A 12639-nucleotide genomic window follows, 5' to 3' on the forward strand; every position below is an offset into this window, starting at 1 on the left:
ATTACCCATTTTTTGCTTAAGTTGATTGATTTATGCTTGATCATCTTCAGACAAAACGATGTCATCCACATAAACTATCAAAACTGCAATCTTCTCTCTCTTGGAAGTTTTGTAAATAAAGTATGATTAGAGTGTCTCTGATTGTACCCTTAGAACTTGACAAAGGTATTAAATGTGTCAAACCATGCTTTGGGTGACTGTTTCAGACCATATAAGGATTTCTGAAGTTTACAAACATGCTAACCAAACTGGGCTTCAAAGCCAGGCAGTGGGCTCATGTAAACCTCCTCTATTAGATCTCTATTCAGAAAAGCATTCTTAACATCCAACTGATGTATAGGTCAATCTTTGTTTACAGTAACAGAAAGGACTCTAACAGTGTTCAACTTAGCAACGGGAGAAAAGGTTTCTAAATAATCAACACCATAGGTCTAAGTAAACTTTTTTGCAACTAGTTTGTCAAGTGTTCCATCTCCTTTGTATTTGAGAGTGAACACTCATTTGCATCCCACAGGTTTGTGTCCCTTGGGTAGAGCACAAATGTCCTAAGTGTTATTCTTTTCAAGAGCTCTCATCTCTTCCATGACAACATTCTTCCATTCAGGACACTCTAAAGTAATGTAAATATTTTTTGGTATTGTGGTAGAGTCAAAGCTGGTAGTAAAAGCTCTAAGCTGTAGTGAGAGATTCTCGTATGACACATAATTAGATATGGAGTGCTTTGTACAGGACCTAGTACTTTGTCTCAGTGCAATAGAAAGATCTAGAGAAGGATCATGCTTGCTAGTATTTCCAAAATGGTTTGACTTAGTTTCGTTTCCAGTATGTTTAGCAACAACCTCGTTCTCATCAATCTTGTCCTCTCTGTCGATAATGATCCTATCAATACTGCCCTGCTCACCCATATCTTTTGGAACAGCTATCCCGGGCCTATCATTCTCACATGCCTTACTGTTGGTATGTGAGTCAGTTGAATTCGTCTCAGACCTATCATTCTCACTCATTCTATTATTACTATGTGAGTTAATAGAATCAGTCATACGTTGATCTCTTATTTGTTCAGAATCTTGGACTAGAGCCGTCTGAACAACAGAAGACTCAACTTCATTTCTGAGATTCCTTCTATAGTAGGTTTTTCAAGGAACTTGATTTGTGGGTAGGACTATATTATGAGAGCTAGGTTTAGGTAAGGTAACCATAGTAGGACAAGTAGACTCTAAGGGAAACATATAGTTAGACTCTTCACTCACACTCTCCCTTTGAAGTAGGCTAACAGGAAAAAAAGGACAATCTTCAATAAAGGTGACATCCATGGTAACGAAGTACTTACGTGAAGATGGATGGAAGCATTTATAGCCTCGTTGGTGCAGAGGATGCCCAACAAACACGTAAGCCTGAGCCCTAGGAGTGAATTTAGTTTGGTTAGGACCATGACTATGAACATAGGCAGTGCATCCGAACACCTAAAGGGGAACATCAGAGATGAGATGTGTGGAGGGATAGGATTCTTTGAGGCAATCTAATGGTGTCTGGAAGTGAAAGACACGGGAGGGGATACAGTTAATGAGATGAGCGACAGTGAGAATGGCATCACCCTAGAGATAGGAAGGGAGAGAAGTTGACAACATAAGGAAATAGGCAACTTCGAAAAGGTGACAATTTTTTCATTTGGCAACCCCATTTTGTTGAAGGGTGTAAGCATAGGAACTTTGGTGAACAATTCCTTTAGAGGATAAGAACTCGTTAAGAAAGTGGTTTTCAAACTCACGACCATTATCACTCTGTAGGATTGCAATCTTTCTATTGAATTGTGTTTCTGTGGTGTGATAGAAGTCCTGAAATGTGGAGGTAACTTCAGATTTGTCGAAGATCAGGAAAACCTAAGTAAGACGAGTATCATCAATAAAGGTCACAAACCATCATTTTCCGGAGGAGGTAATGACCTTGGATGGTCCCCAAACATCACTATAGATAAGAGTAAAAGGTGTGGTTGGTTTATAGGGTTGCAAGGAAAACGAGACTTGATGTTGTTTAGCTTTTATGCACACATCATAAGCTAAGGAAGAAACATCAACTTTAGTAAAGAGATGAGGAAATAGGTAATTCATATATTTAAAGTTTGGATGACCTAAACGGAAATGTCACAGCATAAGATCTTTTTCAGAAGTGGAAAAGTAGGAAGATAAAAGACTCGTCCTAGAAGTGCTACTAAAAGAGGCATTATCATCAAGCAAATAAAGACCCCTATTGTGTCGAGCAGTGCCAATCATCCTCCCCAGCTTAGGTCCTGAAAAGAAACACAATCAGGTAAGAATGTTGCTTTGCAATTTAGTTCACGAGTAATCTTGCTAATCAACAGAAGATTATATGAAATTTGTGGCACATACAACACATTATGTAATAAGAGCCCGTTAAAAGAGAAATATGCCCTTTCCCGGAAATAGGAGCCAAAGAGCCATCGGCAATTCTTATCTTCTCTTTTCCAGCACAGGGAATGTAGGACACAAATTGTTCAGAGGAATCGGTTAAATTATCTATGGCACCAGAGTCCAATAACCAAGGATTCTTACCATCAATACTAGTGAAACTAAAGGACTGAGGTATACTTGACTGGACAATAGCACCAATTGTGGTTGGATTAGCATTTACATAGGAAGAGGATAAAGTAGGGAAACGAGGTTACCGAATTCTCATAATACATTGGTATAGTGTTACATGTCGTCTCTAGGGTAGCCTCAATTACTGCAATCTGTTGTCGAAGCCCTTTCAATTACTGTTGAGCTATTCCCAAAGAAGAGGAAGCTTGCACGTTAGGTTGGAATGTATCTAAGGTTCACCAACTTCAGATATTGAGGGAATTTGAGGGTTCCTTACATTAAGATGATAACTAAGGTCAATGGGTGGTAGGGCATATGGATTTGAGTGCAAAAGCGGTGGTGGCTGGCCAGAACTAGGTGACAACACATTGATCGGCATGTATGAGACACTACAAGTTGCGGATGAAGACGAGGCTGGCACAGTTAGGTCGACCGGTGGTGTCTAAACATAATTGGCCAGTGCATGTAGCTCCGGTGGCGACGCATAGACTTTTGGTGGCGGCAAGGACGACGAGAAATTGTGTGGAATTACGATTTTTGACATTTTCTAAATGCGGCAGATCCATTCTTCCATCGCAACGTTGATTCGAGCATCGACAGCAGCAACAACAACGGTGCTAAAACTGGCAACTGTTCTCTTTGTTTGATTTTTATCATTAGTTCTATTGTTTAGGGTATGTTCAATGTCCCTCTTTGATACCATATTGAAAATAGAGACAAAGAACACACAAATTTACGTGGAAATTCGAGTACCAGAAGAAAAACCACGATATGTTTTTAAAATTTTTTGATAATAACACAAGAGGAAATAAATAGAAAAGTACAAAGAGATTAAAAAAAAAAAAGAATATTTAGGGCAAATTTTCCAATGGGCTAAGCCCACTAATTTTAACACATCTTCATCCCCTAATATGAAAGTCAGGACATATATTACTACATAGGGTCAAGATACATTAGTTTGTATTGGTATTTGACTTTCAGAGTATTTCTCTTGTTTTGTAAATATAGTATATTGGTTATTTGAATGGGCAAGTTATATGATAGTGACTATAGCAACAATAAGTGGTACATATAAGTTGTAATATGATATTGACTACAATATAAACATCATTATACAAATATACAGTATATTTTAATTTATTTACAAGTTTAGAACACTACACGAATTTGAGAATCACAATGTACCTTACACACCTCTTTCACAAATAGATTCATAAAGTTCATATATCTAAAAATAATAATAGATTTCAGTTGAACAAAAAAAATCATAAATATAATGTAATTAAACCAACAGACTAATAAATAAGCTCATAAATCGTAGACCCCGTAACAAAAAAGTTTAAAACCAAACTATCAAGCCTGACTTAGAAATGCAATTCAAATGATGGCCTATCTGAAGATGAATTCTCTTTCTCTTTGTTTGGACATATTTTTCCTCTTACAGCATCTACTCATATTCCTGATGTCACTGACTTAACCTCTCTATATGGTTTATCATTTGATCTCTTTATTCGTTGTTCCCTATCTTTTACCATTTTACCAGTTCTTTCTTTGTCGTGTTCAACTAAAAAAAAAAAAAGAAGTCCATTAACAAGATAACAATTTATAATTTACATATGAAGTATGGGATATGTTTACGTGTTTTAGTATAACCCTCGTTGCTGGATTATTTTCGTCGATATAATCCAGCAACAAGGGTTATACTTGAAAGTCTGTCCTCACTTGGCATCTTTCCTTTAATCTATAAGTTGTTGTCAAAAAAAGTTTAACTGTACCATTATCGAAATTGTGGATCTCACGTTCATATTAAGTATGTTATTACCTTGGCCATTTTGGTCGATCTTTAGTTCCTGCCAAATGTTGGTTGCACATTCTTCATTATTCTTGGGGTTGAATTCAATGAATATTGACCCTATGCATATTTTAGTATTTCTCAGGGATTAGTTACTAGTATTATAAGAAGATTTGTTACAAGTATTCATACACAATTATTCAAATCCTTATAAGGAATAGGTAGTCAAACCACAAGTCCAACAAGAGAAATTAAAAATACTCTGTAATTGGGACCACACTTCATAAAACTAATAGTCATTCATTATAACAAACACACGTTAATCATTCAATACTATACTCATCAAAGTTCGGATCAAATAAAGTCTTTAGAATTCAAATACCCACTTCTCTGAAGTTACAAATCACTCATGATAACAAACAGACCCAATCGGTAAAGAACAAAAAAATAAACACATCATTGTTGATCACAAGAGCCTATTTTCACGCAATCAAAGTTACAAATACCCTGCAATTTGGATCCACACTTCTTAAAACTAATAATCATTCATTATAACAAACATATGTCATTCATTCAGTACTACTCTCATCAAATTTTAGATCAAATAAAGTCTAAAATTCAAATACTCACTTCTCTGAAGTTACAAACCACTCATGATAACAAACAAATCCAATATATAGAGAACAAAAAATATACACATTATTGATGATCACAACCTATCTCACGCAGTTAGAGTTACAAATACCCTATAATTTGGATCCACACTTCTTAAAACTAATAGTCATTCATTATAACAAACATATGCCAATAATTCAATACTATACTCATCAAACTTCGAATCAAATAAAGTCTATAGAATTCAAATACCCAGTTCTTTGAGGTTACAAATCACTAACGATGATAAACAGCCCCAATTTGTAAATAACAAAAAAAATATGCACATCATTGATTATCACAGAACCTATTCCACGCAGTTAGAGTTAGAAATACCATGTAATTGAGATACACACTTTCTAAAACTAATAGTCATTCATTATAGTAAACATATATCAATCATCTAGTACTATACCATTTTCCTTCTATCTTCTTCTTTTTCTTCATTTCGTCGTATTATAAACAGTTTCAACAGTTTGTACTATATTTGGTTTTTTTCCCTTTAACTTATACGGTGAGTGATCTCCATCTTGTCCTTTGGTGGTAGGTGGTGTTCCTAATTTGTTCAATCTAGTTTGCCCACCAGTTTATCCTCTAGAAGTTTGGTTTCGACTTTTAGCCATGCTTCCATTTCCTTCTTCGTCTTCATCATCATCTTTTTTGTCAAGCACTTTTGGATTACTTGAATCCAAGTTCAGATCTTCATGTTCTTCTTAATCCTTTTCTACCTTGTCAAGGTGATCCTAAAAAATTCTTGCTTCTTGCATACCAAATACATTGTATTTTAACAATCTATAAGCATGTACACATAATATTGAAGTACAATCTGTCAAAAAATAAAACTTCAGTTTACATAACATGCTTACCATATATTCATTGGTTTATTGGTGTAACGACCCAACTTTTCCGGACTAAGCTGAGGTCACTACCAAATACCAAAACTCGACCATTCAACGTAAAATTTAAAACGGACCAGATACGATTCATTAAAACAGTATAAACTTTACAAAAGACAGTTTCGGGCCCTATTTTAAATAATTCAAAAAAAACACAAAGTAAAATGTCAAGTCACCAGTCCAAAATCACAGTCAAAATATTCTGACAAAATACATAGCGGAAGCGATAAGAAAACCAGACGCGTCCATATGGCCTTCACGCATCCTTCCTGCCTCTCGTCGGTCTGCCCCTCGCTGTACCCCTACCTGAAAAGTTAAAGAAGAGAAAGGGTGAGTATAAACATACCCAGTAAGGGACCCACTACTGGGCCCGTTAGGGGACAACAGTTAACTTCCTATTCGGGGGTACCCTACATATCAGTCTAGTGCTCCCGAAGGATGCACATATCAGTCTAGTGCTCCCGAAGGATGCACATATCAGTCTAGTGCTCCCGAAGGACGCACATATCAGTCTAGTGCTCCCGAAGGACGCACATATCAGTCTAGTGCTCCCGAAGGACGCACATATCAGTCTAGTGCTCCCGAAGGATGCACATATCAGTCTTGTGCTCCCGAAGGACGCACATATCAGTCTAGTGCTCCCGAAGGATGCACATATCAGTCTTGTGCTCCCGAAGGATGCACATATCAGTCTAGTGCTCCCGAAGGATGCACATATCCGTAAGGCACACTACCCCATAGATGAAGCTAACCGTTACCCCTCAGTCCAAACTAAACTGTCTACATCAATCACATCCCAACGGCATTCATATCACAGTTCCGCCATAGGCTTTATCAGTCAGATAGTATAAGTTTAAACATCTACACCCTCAGTTGCTATATGCATTACCGATTCGCACACCAATAGGGAAAACCCTAGGTCCAATCGACTAACCAACCAAAACCGGACTCACGGTCCATCCCCGTCCAAATTCCATGAACCACATCCAGACCGGTGTTTACTACATACTGAACCGTAACTTCAAGGTCCATCAACATAAAATCTCAATCCACAATTATCAGTCACAGTATATTTACATCAGACAGAATATAATATCAGTACTTAACAGCCAACACGCATACAGTTATTCCGTACAGTCACTAACGTGTAATTCCCTGTGAATTACTACGTTTTCAGCCTGGACTCGGGGTCCAGTAGTAGGAAAACCCTTACCTGATACTCGGTTATGCCTCTCGATTGAATCCACGCTCAACAGATCAACCTAAACGAAAACACAACGGTTTTAGTTGATGACGTTAGTAGCAGTTGTTTTAAAAAGGTTATCCGTTGACTTACTCAAGGAAAGGAAGCTATCTCCAACCAGGTCTGCCGCGGAACCCGAGAACTTAAGCGTCAACTCTGTACTACCTTAAAGGGAGAAAAGTAGGGCCACATCTTAATCCAACATTCAAACTCGAATCGGACGAGGTAACATTAGGGAATTCATCAAAACAACCCTTACCGAAGACTCACCGTGAACCGAAGTGGAGGAAGGAAGGCTTAGGTGGCTCGGCTCGGCTCGGCTTGGACTCGGCTCGGCTCGGCTCGGCTCGGCTCGGCTTGGCTCGGCTCGGCTTGACTCGGCTTGGTTCTCGGCTCGGCTCGGTTCGGCTCGGCTCGGCTCGGCTCGGTTTGGCTCGGCTCGGCTCGGCTCGGCTCGGCTCGGCTTGGTTCTCGGCTCGGCTCGGCTTGCTCGGCTCGCGGCTCGGCTCACTCGGCTCGCGGCTCGGCTCGCGGCTCGCTCGGCTCGGCTCGCGGCTCGCTCGGCTCGGCTCACGCGGCTCGCTCGGCTCGGCTCACGCGGCTCACTCGGCTCGGACTGGAAGCGGTTTCGGGTCGGGTCAGCTTGGAACCGGGTCGGGTTGGACGAAAACGGCAGCCACGGTTTTGAGGGTTCTCTCTTCCGGCGAACGACGGCGGTACGATGGGGGCTGCAGCAACCGGCGAACCTCACGGTGGCGGCGTCAGCTGGGATCCGACGGACGACGACGAAGGGACGGGATGCGGCTGCTTGCAAGCTTTCGCTCGGACTGACGGCTGGCGGTGCGGCTTGCGGATGGTGGCTGCGGCGAACGTCCGGTGAGGCTAAGAACGCCGACGGGGATGGAGAGGATGGGTGATGGACACGCGTGCGGAAGAGAAGACGGAGACGGAGAGGAAGAGATGGTGGCGGCTACGTGGCTTGAGGAAGACGACCGAAGAAGAAGAAAATTTTGGAGGAGAGGGGGGGAACGGCGCGCGTAGGGTTTCTCCCTCTCCCTTTTTTTTTTAAATATATATATATATATATATATATATATATATTTATATATTAAATTAAGAAATTAATAATAATAATAATAAAATAATAATAAAATAATAATAATAATAATAATAATAATAATAAAAAATTAATAATAATATATTAATAATATTAATATTAAATAAATAATAAATTAATATTATGTAATAATAATGTTATTGTTATTAATTAATAATATTACTACAATATTAAATAATAATAATAATTATAATATTAATATTATAACACATAAATAATTATTAATAATAATAATATAATAATATTATATTATTATTATATCAACTTACACCAACATTTTAGAATTCCGAATAATTTGCATAAAACGAGAAAATTTTACCTTAAATTTTCGGAGCGTTACATTCTTCCCTCCTTAGGGAACTTTCGTCCTCGAAAGTTTTATTCCTCGAACAGTTCGGGATAACGGGATCTCATGTCGTCTTCACGCTCCCATGTAGCCTCTTCTACCCGGTGATTCCGCCATAAGACTTTAACTAGGGGAATTTGTTTATTCCTCAACGTCTTCACCTCTCTAGCAAGCACCTCAACAGGTTGTTCAACATAGCTCAAGTTTTCATCAATCTCTAGTGGCTCGTAATCCACTACATGGGATGGATCTGGCACGTACTTCCTCAACATAGAAACATGAAACACATCATGAACTGTCGAGAGTGATGGTGGCAACGCTAAGCGATAAGCTACAGGGCCAATCCGCTCCAGAATCTCAAACGGCCCAACAAAACGGGGACTCAACTTTCCCCTCCTTTCAAAACGCAAGACACCTTTCATAGGTGCTACCTTTAAGAACACTTTATCCCCTACCTCAAACTCAAGGTCCTTCCGCCTCACATCTGCATAACTCTTCTGCCTACTCTGAGCGGTATGCATGCGTGATCTAATCTTCTGTATCGCTTCGTTAGTAGACTGAACTAACTCAGGACCCATCAATCTCTGCTCACCTACCTCATCCCAGCAAACCGGGGATCTACAACATTTGCCGTACAGGGCCTCAAACGGTGCCATGCCAATAGTAGCCTGATAACTGTTATTATAAGCAAATTCCATCAAATGTAAGTGGGAGTCCCAGCTACCTGGAAATTCCAATGCACACGCTCGCAACATATCCTCTAAAACTTGGTTCAGACGCTCAGTCTGACCGTCAGTCTGTGGATGGAAAGCTGTACTAAAGTCTAACCTCGTGCCCATGGCAGTCTGCAAACCCTTCCAGAATTTGGAAGTGAAACGGGCATCTCTATCAGAAACAATCGAAACTGGCACTCCATGCAACCTCACTATCTCAGACATGTACAATTGTGCCCACTTACTAGCAGTATAGGTGGATTTACCCGGAACGAAGTGCGCTGATTTAGTAAGTCTATCCACCACAACCCAGATCACTGTAAAACCCCTCAGAGTTCTCGGTAGCCCTGTAATGAAATCCATGGACACGTTTTCCCACTTCCATTCCGGTATGCTCAAAGGTTGTATTAAACCCGCTGGTTTCTGCCTTGGTGCCTTAACCTGCTGACACACCAAGCATTTACTAACAAATTCTGCTACTTCCCTTTTCATGTTACGCCACCAATAAACCCGCTTTAAGTCCTGATACATCTTCGTACTACCTGGGTGCATGGAAAATGGGGAACTGTGCGCCTCAGATAATAATTCTGTCTTAACCGCACTATCTGACGGAACACAGAGCCGTCTCTCAAACAACAGTCCACCATCAGAGGATAACGAGAACTCAGCCGTTTGCCCTGCCTCTGCTAGGCCACGTTTCTCAACCAGATAAGGATCGTTACTCTGAGCATCGATGATCCTCTGCCTCAAAGTCGGCTGTACCGTCAACTGGGCTAACTGCATAGTAACTGCACCCACTGACACTGCAATCTCAGCCCGCTCAAGATCCCGATGCAATGGGGCCTGTCGGGTAATAAGTGCTGCCGAATGTGATACCTTTCTACTAAGAGCATCAGCTACCACATTCGCCTTGCCTGGATGATACAGTATCTCACAATCGTAATCCTTCACTAACTCAAGCCATCTCCGCTGTCTCATATTCAATTCTTTCTGAGTAAAGAAGTACTTCAGGCTCTTATGGTCCGTGAAGATCTGTATCTTTTCGCCATATAAGTAATGCCTCCATATTTTCAAAGCAAAAACCACTGCTGCCAACTCTAGATCATGTGTAGGGTAGTTCTGCTCATGACTCTTCAACTGACGAGACGCATAAGCGACCACCTTACCCTGCTGCATCAAAACACAACCCAGACCCTTCTTGGAAGCATCACTATAAATCACAAATCTGCCAGAACCATCAGGTACAGTAAGAACCGGCGCGGTAACTAGCTTCTGTTTAAGGTTCTGGAAACTGTCCTCACATGCCTTGCTCCAAACAAAAGGAGCTCCCTTTCTGGTCAACTGAGTAAGAGGAGTAGCTATACGAGAAAAGTTCTCTACAAATCGTCGATAATAGCCTGCCAAACCCAGAAAGCTACGAACCTCACTGACTGTGGAAGGTCGGGTCCAACCGGTGACTGCCTCTATCTTAGCTGGATCTACAGAGACTCCAGCCTTAGAAACCACGTGGCCCAGAAAGGACACCTGCTTCAGCCAAAACTCGCATTTCGAGAACTTTGCATACAACTTATTATCCCGAAGTGTTTGCAAAACCATACGTAAATGCTCCTCGTGTTCGGCCTCCGTCTTGGAGTATATCAAGATATCGTCGATAAACACGATCACAAAAGTATCTAGGAATTCCCTAAACACTCTGTTCATCAAGTCCATAAACACTGCCGGAGCATTCGTCAAACCAAAAGACATCACAATAAACTCGTAGTGTCCATATCTGGAACGAAATGCTGTCTTCGGTACATCCTCATCCTTAATTCTCAGCTGATGGTATCCCGACCGAAGATCAATCTTAGAGAACACTGTGGCTCCCTGTAACTGGTCAAATAGATCGTCAATCCTGGGCAAGGGATATCTGTTCTTTACGGTTACTTTGTTCAACTCCCTATAGTCAATGCACAGACGCATCGATCCGTCCTTCTTCTTAACGAATAAGACTGGCGCACCCCAAGGTGACACGCTCGGTCGAATGAATCCCTTATCAAGCAATTCCTGTAACTGTACCTTCAGTTCTTTCAGTTCTGCGGGGGCCATTCTGTAAGGGGCTCTGGATATAGGGACCGTGCCCGGCTCCAACTCTATGGCAAACTCAACCTCTCTATGCGGAGGTAACCCTGGAAGTTCCTCAGGAAAAACGTCCGGATAGTCCCTCACTACTGGTTCTGATGACAGGGATACATCCGCCTCTCTAGTATCCACCACACTCGCTAAGATACCCCAAGTACCCTGACTGAGCAGTTTACTGGCCCTGATGGCTGAGATTTCCTGAGGCAACGACTTTGACCCTCCTCCCTTAAATTTAAAACTGGCCAACGAGGGAGGGTTAAACGTTACCTCCTTACGTGAACAATCTATGCTGGCGTGGTTAGCGACCAACCAATCCATACCCAGGATTACATCAAAGTCCAGCATATCCAGAACTATCAGCGTTACTTCAATCACATGGCCTGATATCTCAATCTGGCATGCCTTCACCTTTTCTTTCGACAACATACATTCCCCGGAAGGAGTAGATACTGATAGAACATGGTGTAAGGGCTCTACCTCTAAGCGGGCATGCGACACAAATGCGGAAGAGATAAAAGAATGTGACGAACCCGAATCAAACAAAACTAAGGCGTAATGCCCCATCACTGGGAGCGTACCTGTCACTACTGTGCCTGCCTTCTCAGCCTCAGTCTTGTTGGTAGCAAAGACTCTACCCTGGTGTGGAGCACCTGCTCCCTGATTCTGCGCGATCCCCGTGAGTCTCAACGGGCATCTGTCAGCTGTATGACCCTCTTGCCTGCACTTAAAGCAGGTCCTGGTCCCGAATAAGCAACGGCTCAAATGGTGCTTCCCGCAAGTGGTACACAACGGCTTTCTTCTGGCAGCCTCCCCTGCCTCAAAAGGTTTCTGCTGGAAGCTGCGAAACTCACCACCTGGTCTGAAATTCCGCTGTGGCACTGGAACAGGCTGCTGCTCAGCCTTCCTCTTCTGTCCCGACGTCGAACCTCTACCAGCCGTCTTAGACGAGTTGGCCCTCTCCTGTAAACTGAGATCCACTGCCAGGCGCAGTGCATCGGCATGAGTAGCGGGTCTGAAAGCTCGGACCAAACCCTGAATGTCCAGTCTGAGGCCTCTAACAAACTTATCAGCTCTGGCCGCCTCGATCGCTATCATCTCGGGAGCGAAGCGGGATAACATGTCAAACTCCGCATCATACTGCTCCACTGTCATGTCACCCT

The sequence above is a fragment of the Cucumis melo genome, chromosome 1, assembly GCF_025177605.1.
Source record: "Cucumis melo cultivar AY chromosome 1, USDA_Cmelo_AY_1.0, whole genome shotgun sequence".
Lineage (NCBI taxonomy): Eukaryota > Viridiplantae > Streptophyta > Magnoliopsida > Cucurbitales > Cucurbitaceae > Cucumis > Cucumis melo.